The sequence below is a fragment of the Musa acuminata genome, chromosome BXJ1-6 (genome assembly GCF_036884655.1).
Source record: "Musa acuminata AAA Group cultivar baxijiao chromosome BXJ1-6, Cavendish_Baxijiao_AAA, whole genome shotgun sequence".
In the NCBI taxonomy this organism is placed as follows: Eukaryota; Viridiplantae; Streptophyta; class Magnoliopsida; order Zingiberales; family Musaceae; genus Musa; species Musa acuminata.
The window spans coordinates 22,973,627-22,990,397 of record NC_088332.1 but is presented as its reverse complement, the minus strand read 5'-3'; positions in this window follow the sequence as shown (position 1 = coordinate 22,990,397).

Sequence of the window (16,771 nt, the reverse complement as noted above, 5' to 3'; positions counted from 1 at the left end):
ACCCTGCTCTGATACCAATTGTTAGGATCAAGAGCACTAAGAGGGGGGGGGTGAATTAGTGCAGCGGAAATATTTCAGCGATTAAAACCGAAAGCTGCGTTCGTTTGATAAAACACGATTTCGATGTAAAAGCCGATTCTAAGATTACTTTAACTTAAGATTAAGTGAGATGACGTTAAAGTAAATCTACAAAGGCAGTTTGCAGTTTATCATGAAAATCAGAATGTAAGCGCAAACTGAAATGCGACGTTCGTATGATAAAACCGGTTTACGTCTAAATGACAATTTTGAAGATTCGGAACTTTGAGATATGTTTTATAAATGCGCAGAAGGCAGTTTGCAGTTATGATTGAAATCAAAACGTAAACGTAAACTGAAATGTAATGAACGTACGAAAAAGTCGATTTACGTCTAAACGCAGATTCGGAAAGTTCTGAACTTAGAAACTCGTTCGTAAAAGCGCAGAAGGCAATAGCTATTTAGGAGGTTTGCAGTAAAGATAAAATGCTCAAAGTAAATGCAAACCGAGATTTAGAGTGCTTCGGTCAATCTTGACCTACTCCACTTTTGGCTTCCTCCACCGACGAGGTCACCGACGTCAATTAGAGGCCTTCCTTCAATAGGCGAAGGCCAACCACCCTTTTACAGTTTCACTCCTTTTGAGGGGCTTAGGAGACAACCCTTACATAAATTTTCTCTCCTCTCTTTACAACTCAAAACTTTGAAGAACAGAGGGAGGAGAACTTTTGGCCTTTACAACAATTTTGAGCTCTAAGAATCACAGAAATTTGTCAAGATTTCGAGTGTTAGTTCATCCTTTCAGTGCTGAATGGGTGCGGTATTTATAGGCCCCAACCCAGTTCAAATTTGGAGCTCAAAACTATCAATTCCCGGAATTCCGAGATCAGGCGGTTGCACCTCCTGACTGGGGCGGTTGCACCGCCTAGCAGAGCTCGAAGACTGAGCCTTTGGGCGGTGCCACCTCTGTCAGGGGCGGTTGCACCTCTCCACCTGAGCTCGAAGACCGAGCTCAGGCGGTTGCACCTCCTGACTGGGCCGGTTGCACCGCCTGCCAGAGCTCGAAGACCGAGCTCAGGCGGTGCTACCTCCTGTCAAGAGAGGTTGCACCGCCCAGTCTCACTTGGAGACTGATCCCAGGCCGTGCCACCTCCTGGCTGGGGTGGTTGCACTGCCCAGTCTCCCTGGGAGACTTAGCCCAGGCGGTGCTACCTCCTGGCTTGGGCGATTGCACCTCCCACAGCAATCAGGGTCCGAATGGGTAGATCCATTCGGCCCAATTTGGGTTTTTCAGGGGCCCAATTGCCCCAAGATTAAGCTAATGGGATCACCTCCCATTTCCAACTTAATCATTGTGCTAACTACGATAAATCCTAAGACAATTTCTGCAGCTTGCTCTGGTGCGTCAATCGCTTCTTCCGGCGAGTTTCCGACGAACTTCCGTCGATCATCCGATGAACCCTCGGTGATTCTCCTGTGGACTTCCGGCAAACTCCTGGACTTGCGACGATACACTTGGTGAGTTTCGACGAGCTTCTTTGGCAAGCTTATGGACTTCTCGGATTTGTTCCCGCAGAACCTCCGACGATTGTCCGAACTTCCGTCGAGCTCTCGAACTCCCAACGTGATCATTGTCATGACTTCGGCGCAACTCCTGCTGTATGTCTTACTTTCATCGTAGTTAATCCTGCACACTTATCTCAACATATAGGTTAGACAACAAATGACAATTGACTTCATCATTAAAATCTGAGATTCAACAGTTTTAAGGTCTTTGGTCTCTTGAATGACTGTAACTTTTGGATCCCAACTCTTTGGAAGGGATCTTAAAATTTTACTTACTAGTTCAAAGTTAGAAAAACCTTTACCAAGAGCTTTGAGTCCATTAATGACATCCGTGAAACGGGTGTACATGTCTCCGATGGACTCACTTGGTTTCATCCGGAAAAGTTTGTAATAATGCACAAGAATGTTGATTTTGGACTCTTTCACTCGGCTAGTGCCTTCATGAGTGACCTCAAAAGTTCTCCAAATATCAAAAGTCGAATCATAAATCGAAACGCGATTAAATTCATTTTTGTCAAGTGCACAAAACAAGGCATTCATAGCCTTTGCGTTTAAAGCAAAAACCTTCTTCTCCGATTCATCCCATTCGCTCATCGGAAGAGAAGATTTTTGAAATCCATTTTTGACAATATTCTAAAGCTCAAAATCCATGGAAATAAGGAAGATCCTCATACGAGTCTTCCAGTACGTGTAATCTGACCCATTAAACATAAGCGGATGTGTAATACAGTGACCCTCTTGCATGTCGAAGTAAGCCATCTCTCTTGGGTATTGAACCAAATATGAGAGTGAGCCTTGCTCTGATACCAATTGTTAGGATCGGAGTGGCACTAAGAGGGGGGGGGGGGGGGATGAATTAGTGTAGCGAATTAAAACTCATAAGTTTATAATTAATTTCGTAAATATGTAGAGATTTCGATTCAACGAAGGATGACTTAGCTAAAATAGCTTGAGAAAAGATAGTCAAAAGTAGGGAGATGAAAACCGAATGATTTGCAACTAAGTAGAGAAATGGTTTAGAACATTCAACACTCACACATTCAAGGAACACCATGATATATAGTGGTTCGGTCAAGTGACCTATATCCACTTTCGAAACCTTCTTCGATGAGGCTCCCAACTTCCACTAGTAAATCACTTTGAAGGGGAAGGACCAAATACCCCTCTTACAAACTTCTTACAAGTGGTTTACAACACTCTTACAGATATTTTAAAGAGAAAGAGGGAGGTGAATACTTGAGCTATTGAAAACAAGACTTTGCTAGAGCTTTTTCTTACTTTCTAACTTGTCAAAAAGGTGTTGTATCTACTGAGAATTGAGGGGTATTTATAAGCCCCAAGAGGATTCAAATTTGAGCTCCAAATTTGAATTACTTTTGGGTTTCCCAATGCTGGCGATGCCACCGCTTGTTAGTGGCGGTGCCACCGCTTGTCATTGCTAGTCATAGGTGCCCAACAAGCCAATCACGTGGGTGATGGCACGTGTGACTTGACACGGAATCTTTTTACTTATTATATTTTGGTATTTATCACTTTATATTGTATATTGCATATATACATGTATATATTGTGATGTCTTTGGATCCGTGCAATGGGAATCGGATCGTGATGAGATCACAATAATGAGACCGATTCACCTTTAAACACATATCCTAAATAATCACGGTCATAGGTTACTCGATAGGGACATCGTGATAACCGAATAGACTAGTGTGCTGCATACCCATCCATATGATGGATGCAGTTGGTCTCATAGATGCTCATGTGGGGACACTAAGGATACAGTACAGGTGCTCATTGGAGAATGAGTTCACTTATTGATCCACTTTTTGGATTGCTGGATGGTTGATGATACCTTATTGTCAGACAGCGATTCCATACTTCTAGTTGTGTATTTGGTCTTTAGACTTGAGATACCAAGGATGTCCTGTATGAGTGCTCTACTCTTTGATACCAGACTTATAGGTTTGGATATCCCAGATCTAGTACAGTTGGTCATTGGGAGTGGTAGTTGACCTTACGAGGGCTATTGAGTGTCGATAGAGGATCATCCACTCTCGGCGTCATGAGAGAAATATCCTATGTGTTCTTGCTCAGATAAATCCCTTGCCAGGGTCATTCGGGTTGAGAGAGAAAGAGTTCTCCGAGAGAATCCGATTAGAGCGAGACTCGAGTAGAAACAGTATAGTTCTGACAGCACCATGCTCAATATACGGTCACTGGGATATTAGATGGATGAGGGACTATAGGTACACGGTAACTGAGGACAGACAAGTCCAATGGATTGGATTCCTCAGTATCGTCTGGGGACTACGGCGTAGTGGCCTAGTACATCCATAGTCGATGAGTCGAGTGAATTATTACAGAGATAATAATTTACTAAGTTAGAAAGAGTTCTGATAGGTATAACTCACGGCCAACTCGATATTGGGCCTAAAGGATCACACATATATGGTAGGCATTACGATGAGTAGAGGTTCGGATATGAGATATTCGCCAGAGCACCTGTCTTCTTGGATATCCAATAAGCCCCTGAATTATTAGATCCCATAGACGAGATCCAATAAGAGCCCATGAGAGATTTGTTGAATCTCGGATTTTGATGATAAAGTCAATTGTCATTGTTATCTAATCTATATGTTGAGATAAGTGTGCAGGATTAACTACGATGAAAGTGAGACATGCAGCAGGAGTTACGCCGGAGTCAAGACAATGATCACGTTGGGAGTTCGAGAGTTCGACGGAAGTTCGGACAGTCGTCGGAGGTTCTACGGGAACAAATCCGAGAAGTCCATAAGCTTGCTAAAGAAGCTCGTCGGAACTCGCCAAGTGAATCGTCGCAAGTCCAGGAGTTTGCCGGAAGTCCACAGGAGCATCATCGAGGGTTCATCGGATGATCGACGGAAGTTCGCCGGAAGCTCGCCGGAAAAAGCGATTGACGCACTGGAGCAAGTTGTAGTAAATGTCTTAGGAAAAATCGTAGTTAGCACATTGATTAAGTTGGAAATGGGAGGTGATCCCATAAACTTAATCTTGGGGCAATTGGGCCCCTGAAAAACCCAAATTGGGCCGAATGGATCAACCCATTCGGACCCTGATTTCTGCCAGGCGGTTGAACCGCCCAAGGCAGGAGGTTGCACCGCCTGGGCTCAGTCTCCTAGCGAGACTGGGAGGTGCAACCGCTCCAGCCAGGCGGTGGCACCGCCTGGGGCTCAGTCTCCGAGCGAGACTGGGCGGTGCAACCTCCCCTGACAGGAGGTGGCACCGCCTGAGCTCAGTCTTCGAGCTCTGCCAGGTGGTGCAACCACCTCAGTCAGGAGGTGCAACCGCCTGAGCTCGGTCTTCGAGCTCTATCAGGAGGTGCAACCGCCCCTGACAGAAGGTAGCACCGCCCAGAGGCTCAGTCTTCGAGCTTTGCTAGGCGGTGCAATCGCTCCAGTTAGGAGGTGCAACCGCCTGATCCCGGAATTCTGGGAATTGATAGTTTTGAGCTCCAAATTTGAACTGGGTTGGGGCCTATAAATACCCCACCCATTCAGCACTGAAAGGCAGCAATTTAACACCGAAATCTTGATCCTTTTCTATGATTCTTAGAGCTCAAAATTGTTTTAAAGGCCAAAAGTTCTTCTCCCTCTGTTCTTCCAAGTTCTGAGTTGTAAAGAGAGGAGAGAAAATTCTATAAGGGTTGTCTCCTAAGCCCGTCAAAAGGAGTGAAACTGTAAAAGGGTGGTTGGCCTTCGTCTATTGAAGGAAGGCCTCTAGTTGACGTCGGTGACCTCGTCAGTGGAGGAAGCCAAAAGTGGAGTAGGTCAAGATTGGCCGAACCACTCTAAATCTCGGTTTGCATTTACTTAGAGCATATTATCTTTACTGCAAACATCCTCTGAAGCTTACTACTTTCTGCACATATACGATCGGGTTTCAAGCCTTGCACTTTCCAAATCAGCGTTTAGACGTAAATCTGCTTTTTCGTACGATCATTATATTTCAGATTGCATTTATGTTTTGATTTCTACCATAACTGCAAACTGCCTTTATACCATTGCTTAAACTGCATCTTGCCTAATCAAGTGATTTACGAATCAGCATTTAGATGTTAATCAGTTTCTTCGTACGAACGTCGTATTTCAGTTTGCGCTTATATTCTGGTTTTCATCATAACTGCAAACTGCCTTCATAGATTGACTTTAACATCATCTTGCTTGATCTTAAGTTACAGTAATCTTAGAATCGGCTTTCACACATAAATCATTTTTATCGTTCGAATGTAGTTTCGTTTTAATCGCAGAAAGTTTTCTACTGCACTAATTCACCCCCCCCTCTTAGTGCTCTTGATCCTTACAATTGGTATCAGAGCGGGGTTAACTCTCTAACGGATTAAAACCCAAGAGAGATGACATACGCCGGAAACCAAGAGGGCCATTCTATTACACGTCCACCCATGTTCAGTGGGACGGACTACACCTATTGGAAGACCCGAATGAGGATCTTTCTTATTTCTATGGATTTTAAACTTTGGAATCTTGTCGAAAACGGATTTTCGAAGTCTTCTCTTCCAATGATCGATTGGAATGAATTGGAGAAGAAGGCTTTCGCTCTTAATGTAAAGGCTATGAATGCCTTATTTTATGCACTTGATAAAAACGAGTTTAACCGTGTTTCAACTTGTGAAACCGCATTTGATATTTGGCACACACTCGAAGTGACTCACGAAGGAACACGTAGAGTGAAAGAGTCAAAAATCAATCTTCTGTTACATTCTTTCGAACTTTTTCGGATGAAACCGAGTGAAACCATTAGTGACATGTTTACCCGTTTCACGGATGTCGTCAACGGTCTAAAAGGACTCGGAAAAAGTTTCTTGGATTTTGAGCTTGTAAATAAGATTCTAAGATCCCTTCCTAAGAGTTAGGATCCTAAAGTCACTGCTATTCAAGAGGTGAAAGATCTAAGCAACTTCCCTCTTGACGAACTAATCGGGTCATTAATGACCTACGAGATGACTTGTAAAGCTCATGAAGAGCAAGAAGACATCCTTCCAAAGAACAGGAAAGATATGGCACTTAAAACTTCAGAAGGCCACTTGAGAGAAAACTCAAGTGATGAGGACTGTGATGATGACTTGGCACTTCTAACAAGAAAATTTAAAAAATTCATTAAAAGAAACAAGTTTAAGAATGACGCAAAAAATAAACTTGAACCCAAGAAGGACCAAGTTATTTGCTATAAATGCAAAAAGCCGGGACACTACAAGAGTGATTGTCCCCAAGCCAAAAAGAGAATATCAAAGAAGAAGGCGCTCAAAGCAACGTGGGATGACTCGAGCACATCCGAAGAAGAGGAGTCCAACACCGAGCAAGTTGCTCACTACGCCTTAATGGCCATCGGAGATGAGGTAACAAATTTAATAGATGCAAATTTATCATTTGATGAATTATTAAATGCCTTCCATAACTTATTTGATGAATGCAAGATTATTAGTAGAAAATACAAATTGCTAAAAAAGGAGCATGATAGTCTTACTTGTAATTTTGATAAGTTAAAAACTGAATATCATGATAGTTTAAGTTCATGCATCAAATGCCATGATCTAGAAACTCTCCAAAAGGAAAACTTGCTACTTAAGGACACCTTGAAGAAATTCGAGGTTGGCAGCAAGTCATTGAATATGATCCTTGCAAACAAGGGTCACGTTCCCAAAAGAAGTGGAATTGGATTTGTGAGAAGTCCTCACCAAAATCCAACCACCTTCATAAAAGGCCCCATCTTACATGTTCGACACCAAAACAAATACAACTTTTGTTGCAAATTTGGACACAAGACGCATTATTGTCCATTCAAGAAAATTAGTCCAAACAAATTGATTTGGGTTCCCAAAGGAACCATGACAAATTCTATGCAACATGATAAACAATGTAGATCTATTTTTGAGGCACCCAAAAGCAAATGGGTACCTAAAAATCATCCTTTCTTGTAGAAACCTATACCATCGCAAGCTAGGAGCAAGAGATGGTACCTTGATAGTGGATGCTCAAGGCATATGACCGGAGATCCATCTCAATTCTCTAAGCTCACTAGCATAGACGAAGGCTATGTCACCTTCGGAGACAACAACAAGGGTAAAATCATTGGCAAAGAAACCATAGGTAACAAATCTAACTTCTTTATTGAAGATGTTTTGTTAGTTAATGGTTTAAAACATAACCTCTTGAGCATTAGTCAATTATGTGATAAAGGATACATTGTCAAATTCGAATCTAATGCTTGTATCATTGAAAAACCATACAAAAACATGTCTATGATTGCATTAAAACAAAATAACGTATACACTATTGACATCAATGATTTGTGTAATGAAATGTGTTTTTTAGTTTTGAATGAGGATGCTTGGCTATGGCATAGAAGATTAGGTCATGCTAGCATGAAACTAATCACTCAAATATCATCTAAGGAACTTGTAAGAGGAATTCCTCATATCAAGTTCATCAAAGATAATGTATGTGATGCTTGCCAATTAGGTAAACAAATTAAGAGTAGTTTCAAATCTAAGAATCAAATAAGCACCTCTAGGCCATTACAATTGATCCATATGGACTTGTTCAGACCAATCTCTACATCAAGTCTAGGAGGTAGCAAATACGCCTTTGTCATTGTAGATGATTATAGCAGATATACATGGACTTACTTCTTAAAACAGAAAAATGAATGCTTTAGATATTTTACCAAGTTTTGTAAACTGGTTCAAAATGAAAAGGGGTCTATGATTTCATCAATTAGAAGTGATCACGGTGCAGAATTTCAAAACCATGATTTCCAAGAATTTTGTGAACTCAATGGATACAACCATAATTTCTCTACTCCAAGAAATCCTCAACAAAATAGAGTAGTAGAAAGAAAAAATCAAAATTTACAAGAAATGGCAAGAACCATGTTGAATGAACATAGCCTACCCAAATATTTTTGGGCCGAAGCCGTAAACATCGCATGCTATATATTGAATAGAGTTCTGGTAAGACCCTTACTCACCAAAACTCCTTATAAGTTATGGAGCAACAGAAAACCCAACGTTTCATATTTTAAAGTCTTTGGGTGTAAGTGTTTTATCTTGAATGAAAAGGATAACTTAGGAAAATTTGATGCTAAATCCGATGAAGGAATCTTTCTTGGTTATTCTTCGATTTCTAAAGCTTTTCGTATCTTCAATAAAAGAACCTTAATTATTGAAGAATCCATTCATGTTGTTTTCAATGAGATTTCCGAAATCAAGAAAAACGATTTTGATGATGATGTTAATTTTGATTCCTTGAATTTAAGTGAAACCCCGTCTCCAACTAGCAACTTGGATGTATCCACTTCCGAAACATCCTTACCCAAGGATTGGAAGTATGTAGATGTTCATCCTAAGGAACTAATCTTAGGAGACACATCAAAGGGGGTTCAAACACGATCTTCTCTTAAAAATTTTTGTGCGAACACCGCTTTTCTCTCCTAAATTAAACCCAAATGTGTTGACGAAGCCATGAAAGATGATTCATGGATTATCGCAATGCAAGATGAATTGAATCAATTTGAGAGAAATGAGGTGTGGAAGCTTGTTCCTAGGCTAAATGACCATTTAGTTATTGGTACTAAATGGGTCTTTAGAAACAAGCAAGATGAAAATGGTATCGTGGTTAGAAACAAGGCCAGATTAGTGGCCAAAGGTTTCAACCAAGAAGAAGGTATCGGCTACGAAGAAACCTTCGCTCCTGTGGCTCGATTAGAAGCCATAAGGATGCTCCTTGCCTACGCTAGTAGTAATAATTTTAAGTTGTTTCAAATGGATGTTAAAAGCGCTTTTCTTAATGGCTTTATTTTCGAATAAGTCTATGTTGAACAACCTCCTGGATTTGAAAATAATAGCCTCCCCAATCATGTGTTTAGATTAACCAAAGCTCTCTATGGTTTAAAACAAGCCCCGAGGGCTTGGTATGAGAGACTTAGTTCTTTTCTTATTGAAAATAATTTCACAAAAGGCAAGGTTGATACTACATTATTCATCAAGAATTTTGAAAATAATTTTCTCATTGTTCAAATTTATGTTGACGATATTATCTTTGGTTCCACGAATGAATCTCTTTGTGAATCATTTGCTAAAACTATGAGTCTTAAATTCGAAATGAGTTTAATGGGAGAATTAACATTCTTCTTAGGCTTACAAATCAAACAACTAAGCAATGACATCTTTATTAGTCAAACTAAATATGCTATGAATTTACTAAAAAAGTTTAATATGAATAACTCAAAGGCTATTAACACTCCTATGAGCACCTCCACTAAGTTAGAAATTGATGAAAGTGGAGAAAGCTTCGATCAAAAAACTTATAGGGGTATGATAGGAAGTTTGCTTTACCTCACTGCAACTAGACCAGACATCATGTTCAGTGTAGGACTTTGTGCTAGATTTCAATCAAACCCTGAGATATCTCATCTCAAAGCAGTTAAAAGAATACTTAGATATCTTAATGGTACCACAAATCTAGGATTATGGTACCCAAAAACAAAGAATCTTGAGTTAATTGCTTATGTTGATGTGGACTTTGCTGGCTGTAGATTAGATAGAAAAAGCACATCAGGAACATGTCAATTTTTAGGACATGCCCTTGTTTCCTGGTCATCTAAGAAAAAAAACTCAGTTGCACTATCAACAACCAAAGCCGAATATATTGCAGCAAGTGCATGTTGTGCACAAGTTGTATGGATGAAAAACACCTTAGAAGATTATAAAGTTCATCTTAAAAATATTCCCATTAAATGTGATAACACAAGTGCAATATGCTTAACAAAGAATCCTATACAACACTAAAGAACAAAACATATTGATATTAGACATCACTTTAAACGAGATCATGTTACTAATCATGATGTAATCATAGAGTTCATTGATACTAAACATCAACTAGCTGACATTTTTACAAAACCTCTAAGTGAAGAACAATTTGATTTCATAAAAAGAGAATTAGGAATGTTGATGTGTCCGAATAGATAAACTAGTTAAAATTATTTTTCAGACTTTATTGAATTATCAAATCACTTGATTGCCATTACATGCCTAAATAACATGTTGGAAATTATGTGTTGAATACAAAAATGTTTTGTTTTCATGATCGTGTTTGAAAATCTATAGCATAATCTTGTCCGAATGCATGAAAGAGTTCATTTTACTTTTCGGATTCGCTTAGCAATTGGAATGCTAAAAATCAAATTTTCTCATATACTCTTATGAAAAATATTTTTTCTGAAATGGATTTGATGAAATGATTCTTGCTTATGAATTCCATCTTGAAATATGGATGATAGTATTTTTACTTGCAAAAAGTTGTTACAAACACATATCTTGACTCAAGGTAAACTCACAAATAGCTGGAATCACAAATGGCTTTCCTCCTTCATGCACAAAGGATTATAACAAAAAAAAAAAGGAAGAAGTATTCAAAGCAATCTACGTATCATGCCTTTCTTTATATGCTTGATAATTTGCTTATTTGTTCTCATGGTATCACAACTACCATGCTTTTTGTTGATGACAAAGGGGGAGAAATATATGAATTGATGCTATAAACACTGATGCTATGATAATGCCATGCTTGCATCTCCAAGAGATATATAAACAGATGCCATGCATTAATTTGCATTATGCCTTGAGTTGATATCTTACCATGTGAAGAAATGCAACACTTGCTAAAATATTTGAAATGTGTACATCATGTAATGATATCAAAATCTTACTTCATAGCTTTACATGTTGATATCTTATAATATGATGAATTGCTACAATTACCATCATTCAAAATTGTTATGTAAAATTTGAAAATGAATGTCAAGCCTTGACATCATCTTCAGAGAGATACATCATGATGGGAATCATGATGGGAGTATTGATAAGTTCAAATGATTTAACTTATCAATATGTCTATTGAATTCTTAGGTCTTGAATTCAAGAATGACTTATCTCAGGTATGGCATATAGACAGGGGGAGTTAAGGTTAACTCTATTATCAATTGATTGTCATCATAAAAAAGGGGGAGATTGTTGAATCTCGGATTTTGATGATGAAGTCAATTGTCATTTGTTATCTAATCTATATGTTGAGATAAGTGTGCAGGATTAACTACGATGAAAGTGAGACATACAGCAGGAGTTACGCCGGAGTCAAGACAATGATCACGTTGGGAGTTCGAAAGTTCGACGGAAGTTCGGACAGTCGTCAGAGGTTCTGCGGGAACAAATCCGAGAAGTCCATAAGCTTGCCAAAGAAGCTCGTCGGAACTCGCCAAGTGAATCGTCGCAAGTCCAGGAGTTTGTTGAAAGTCCGTAGGAGCATCACCAAGGGTTCATCTGATGATCGACGGAAGTTCGCCGGAAGAAGCGATTGACGCACCAGAGCAAGTTGCAGTAAATGTCTTAGGAAAAATCGTAGTTAGCACAATGATTAAGTTGGAAATGGGAGGTGATCCCAATAACTTAATCTTGGGGCAATTGGGCCCCTGAAAAACCTAAATTGGGCCGAATGGATCAACCCATTCGGACCCTGATTTCTGCCAGGCGGTTGAACTGCCCAAGGCAGGAGGTTGCACCACCTGGGCTCAGTCCCCGAGCGAGACTGGGAGGTGCAACCGCTCCAGCCAGGCGGTGGCACCGCCTGGGGCTCAGTCTCCGAGTGAGACTAGGCGGTGCAACCTCCCCTGACAGGAGGTGGCACCGCTTGAGCTCAGTCTTCGAGCTCTACCAGGCGGTGCAACCGCCTTAGTCAGGAGGTGCAACCGCCTGAGCTCGGTCTTCGAGCTCTGTCAGGAGGTGCAACCGCCCCTGACAGGAGGTAGCACCGCCCAGAGGCTCAGTCTTCGAGCTCTGCCAGGCGGTGCAACCGCTCCAGTCAGGAGGTGCAACCGCCTGATCCCGAAATTTCGGGAATTGACAGTTTTGTGTTAGAACCCTTGCAGATTCTAAACTTGGGGTTGATCTCTTTAGGGGATCGGCCTCCTTGGAACTCTATAGGGGTTCCTCCCTCCAAGTTGCTGCTCAAAGGCTGCAAAAAAGATTCATCTATTGTTTATGAAAAGAGGAGGAATACATGACTATTTATAGGGCTTCTAAACCCTAACTCCTAATAGGACTCCTACTCAAGACTCCTACTTCTAACCAACTCCTAATAGGACTCCTACTTAAGACTCCTATTCCTTTACAACTCCTAATCCTTAAGACTCCTATTCCTTTACAACTCCTAATTCTTCTTTAAAAAAACCTCCTACATGAATGCCCCTCTCAATTAGGACTCTCCTAACTAGAGTCCTAATAGAATGTCCCTCTCAATTAGGACTCTCTTAGCTAGAGTCCTAACAGTTTTACATGAATGTTCCTCTCAATTAGGACTCTCCAAGCTAGAGTCCTAACAGACCCGCACTCTTCAAATCAGCCTTGTCCTCGAGGCTAATGATTCATGAATTCTGGAAATTTGATCTTCATGTCGTCATAGTTCTCCCAAGTGGCATCTTCTATTGGTAGGTTCGCCCACTGTATTAGCACTTCATTAGTGGGTCGTCGTCGTCGAGTCACGATCCGTCGATCAATAATGGCACTTGGCTGGGTCTGGAGTTCTCTTTGGGTAGTCATATTTAGTGGATGGCTTTGGGCTGTCTCCAAGCACCTATTTAAAACTTCTGTCTGGCTGTTGGTTTGTGGGTGATATGTCGTACTCCTTTTCAATTTAGTACCCTGCATATGGAATAACTGTCTAAAATCTGCTCTTGAAGATGCAAGTAGAATTTGTCACAAGCACAATGCGTCCCTTATAGCATATAATTCTTTTGAGTCCCGATTGTAATGAGCCACGGAGCTTGGTGCTTCCTCCAATTTTTTTTTTTTTTTCTTACTAGTCTCCGAATCTTCCTGCCATTTCATCTTAATATCCTCAAGGAAGTCGCTGGTTGGAAGTAAAACGACCGAAAATTCAGCTTGCTCAGGTAGTTGCGAAAGCGTATCCATTTTTGCTGCTCGGGGGAAGATATCTTCTGCTCCAAGAGATATTTTAGGCTTTTATGGTCGGTCTTGATTTGAAAGTATCGCCTGATCAAGTACAATCTCCACCTCGTTGCTACGCGCACAATGGCGAGCATCTCCTTATCATATGTTGACTTATTTTGATAGGAGGGAGATAATGCCTTGCTAGTGTATGCGAGTGGTCGACCATCTTGCATGAGAATGACTCCAATTCTGACTCCAGATGTGTCGGCCTCAATAATGAAGGGTCGGTTGAAATCTGGTAGTGTTAGCACCGGCGTCATCGTCATGGCTGCCTTAAGTTTGTCGAAGGCAGCGGAGGCTCTGTCAGACCATAGGAAGACATCTTTTTTCAGTAAGGAAGTAATTGGTGCACTAATCTCTCCATAGTTTTTCACGAACTTGCAGTAGTAGCCTGTTAAACCCAGAAAGCCATGTAGCAATTTTATGTTCCTCGGGGTCAGCCAGTTTTGCATTGCTCCAATTTTGAAGGGGTCTACTGCCACACCTTTCTCTGATATGACATGCCCAAGATATTCCACCTTCTTTTGAAGAAAGCAAAAATTCATAGTGGTTGTTGTGTGTTCAAAAGGTGGTTTTCGGTATGTCTTCTTCGCATACTCGTATTTGATGATACCCGGATCGAAGGTCCAGCTTTGTGAAGATTTGTGCTCCCTTAGCAACTCATCTACTACTGGAATAGTATATTTATCCTTGATGGTTATGCCATTGAGAGCTTGGTAATCAACACATAATCGCCATATTCCATCCTTCTTTCGTATGAGGAGCACCGGTGAAGAGTAAGGGCGGCAACATGGCCGAATAACTCCTGTTTTGAGCATCTCTTTTACAATCCTTTCTATTTTATCCTTCTGGAGATGTGGATACTGATATGGCTGAGCATTTGCTGCAGATTTGTCTGGAAGAATCGTTATACAATGATCATGCCGACGGGTAAGAGGTAGGTTGCACGGTTCGTCAAATATATCTGAAAATTCAGCAAGCAAAGGAAGTAGATTTGGATCTTCAAATTTTGTTGGCTCTCCCTTATTTTGCTGCTCAAGTTGTACCAAAAGGCCGCTGCATGCTTTATGCAAAACCTTCTTCATTTGTTGTGTGCAAATCGTCGTTATGTCGCCCTCACGTTTCCCGTTCAGTATCACCTGTTTCTCCTTACTGTAAAATTTCATAATTAGTTGCATAAAATTCCAAGAAATATCACATAATGTTGTCAACCATTTAATTATGAGCATGGCCTCATGATCATCAAGAGGGAGAAGGAAGAAATCTGCAATTATCTCTTGGTCCTGCAGCAATAGTTTCTCCTGCGGGCGCCTACGATCACAATTCAAAATCCGTCCGTCGACGACCTTAACGTCAAACCTGCTGCAATTCTCAATAGGTAAGGCCATCTGGATAGTAACCTTACTATTTAGAAAGTTATTAGAACTGCCCGTGTCGATGAGAATAGTGATCGGTTGTTGTTTGAGAAGGCCTCCAACTTTCATCGTTTGCAGGTTTGAGTAGCCGGCTAGTGCATGTACCGTAACTTCAGTCGGTTGTGGCTCTTCTTCTGTATCTTCTTCTTCATGTTCAAGGCTCTCTTCTAGATGTTCAATGACCTCTTCTTCTATTGGTTCAATCATAAGAAGTCTCCCTTTACTACAGCGATGCTCACGGCTCCACGGCTCGTCATAATGCCAACATAACCCCTTCGCATATCGCTCCCGAAGCTCTTCTCTTGTTAACCTCTTTAGTGTAGGGACTTGGTCGATAGTAGGGGGGGCTAAGGGCTTCAATATTACTGGTTGAGGAGAGACCCTAGTCCTCCGAGCTTCATGGTTCAATTGCTCCTCTTGATGTCGTGCGAAAGAGATGGCTGCCATAAGCGTATACGGTTGTCGCGCTTTAACTTCTCCTCGGATCTTCGGCTTCAAGGCCTCAATGAAGGTCCTCAATAGCTGTTTTTGAGACCAATCATGAGTTTGATTAGATAACCTTTCAAACCTGGTTTGGTACTCCTGAATGGTAGAGGTTTGTTGGATCTTTGCTAGTTGTTCGTCAATATTCTCGTAACCGGTTGGTTTGAAGCGAATCAGCAGTCCTTCTTTGAATTGTCGCCATGAAAGGACTCCATAAGTATGTTCAAACTAGTCAAACCACTGTATAGCATCCCCTTCAAGATGTATAGCTGCAATTTTCACCATAGATACATCCGCGGTTTTGTGGTACCAAAAATATCGCTCCGCGCGCGAGATCCAACCAATCGGGTCTCCTTCTTCCCATCTAGGGAAGTCCACTCTCATGCATGGATAGTTGGGGTTGGTCATAGAGCTTCCCCTCTCTTGGAAGTCATATCTTTGGGGTTGGTGTGATTGGGCAAAGCTCTCTCCTTGATGTGATTTCTTCGGGCTTAGTGGTCGGCCCAATCTGAGTTCGGTAAAGAGCATCCGAATCTTATCCTCCATTCGCGCCTCCAAGGCTTCGAATTTACCATTGATTACCTCCTTAGATGCCATAATATATGCCTCCAAATCTATGATGTTAAGATCACTCTTTTGTTGTTAGGTTAAAGGCATGTATAGGTTGAGAGAAGTGATGGTCAAAAGGGTTGGTGGATTGGTGGATGTAGGCTACGATTTAGGCTTGTTTTGTGGCAGTTTTGGGTGCAGTTTGAGGGTGTGGTTTAGTAGAGTTTTAGGGCTATGGTTGAAAATTTTGGATCTGTGGTAGATGGTAGCAAAGGTTTGACAGAAATCCGTGGAACTTGCAGCAAGTATGTGCTGTCTTGTAAGAGTAGAATTGTCGTCGAAGAAACAACGGTTTCTCGACGTAATTTCCACCAAAAACTTGAGAGAATTGAGGCGGGAATTGATAGCAAAATCATAGTTTATATGACAGCAAGGATATCTAATTTAATCAAGAAAATTTCGGCAGTATAACAGCAAGGAAATTGGTGCAAGTTGCAATTGCAGAATTATCGTCGAAAAATTTCAGCGGGTTAAGGCAACGCTGAACAAGAAAAATAGATCAATCTTAGATGGAAGCCAAGATTATCTATGAAGTGTACAAGAAATTTCATTCAAAAAAGATTGCAAATAGATGGGTTAAGGCAACGATATGCAGCTGAAATTTTCTGCAGCATAG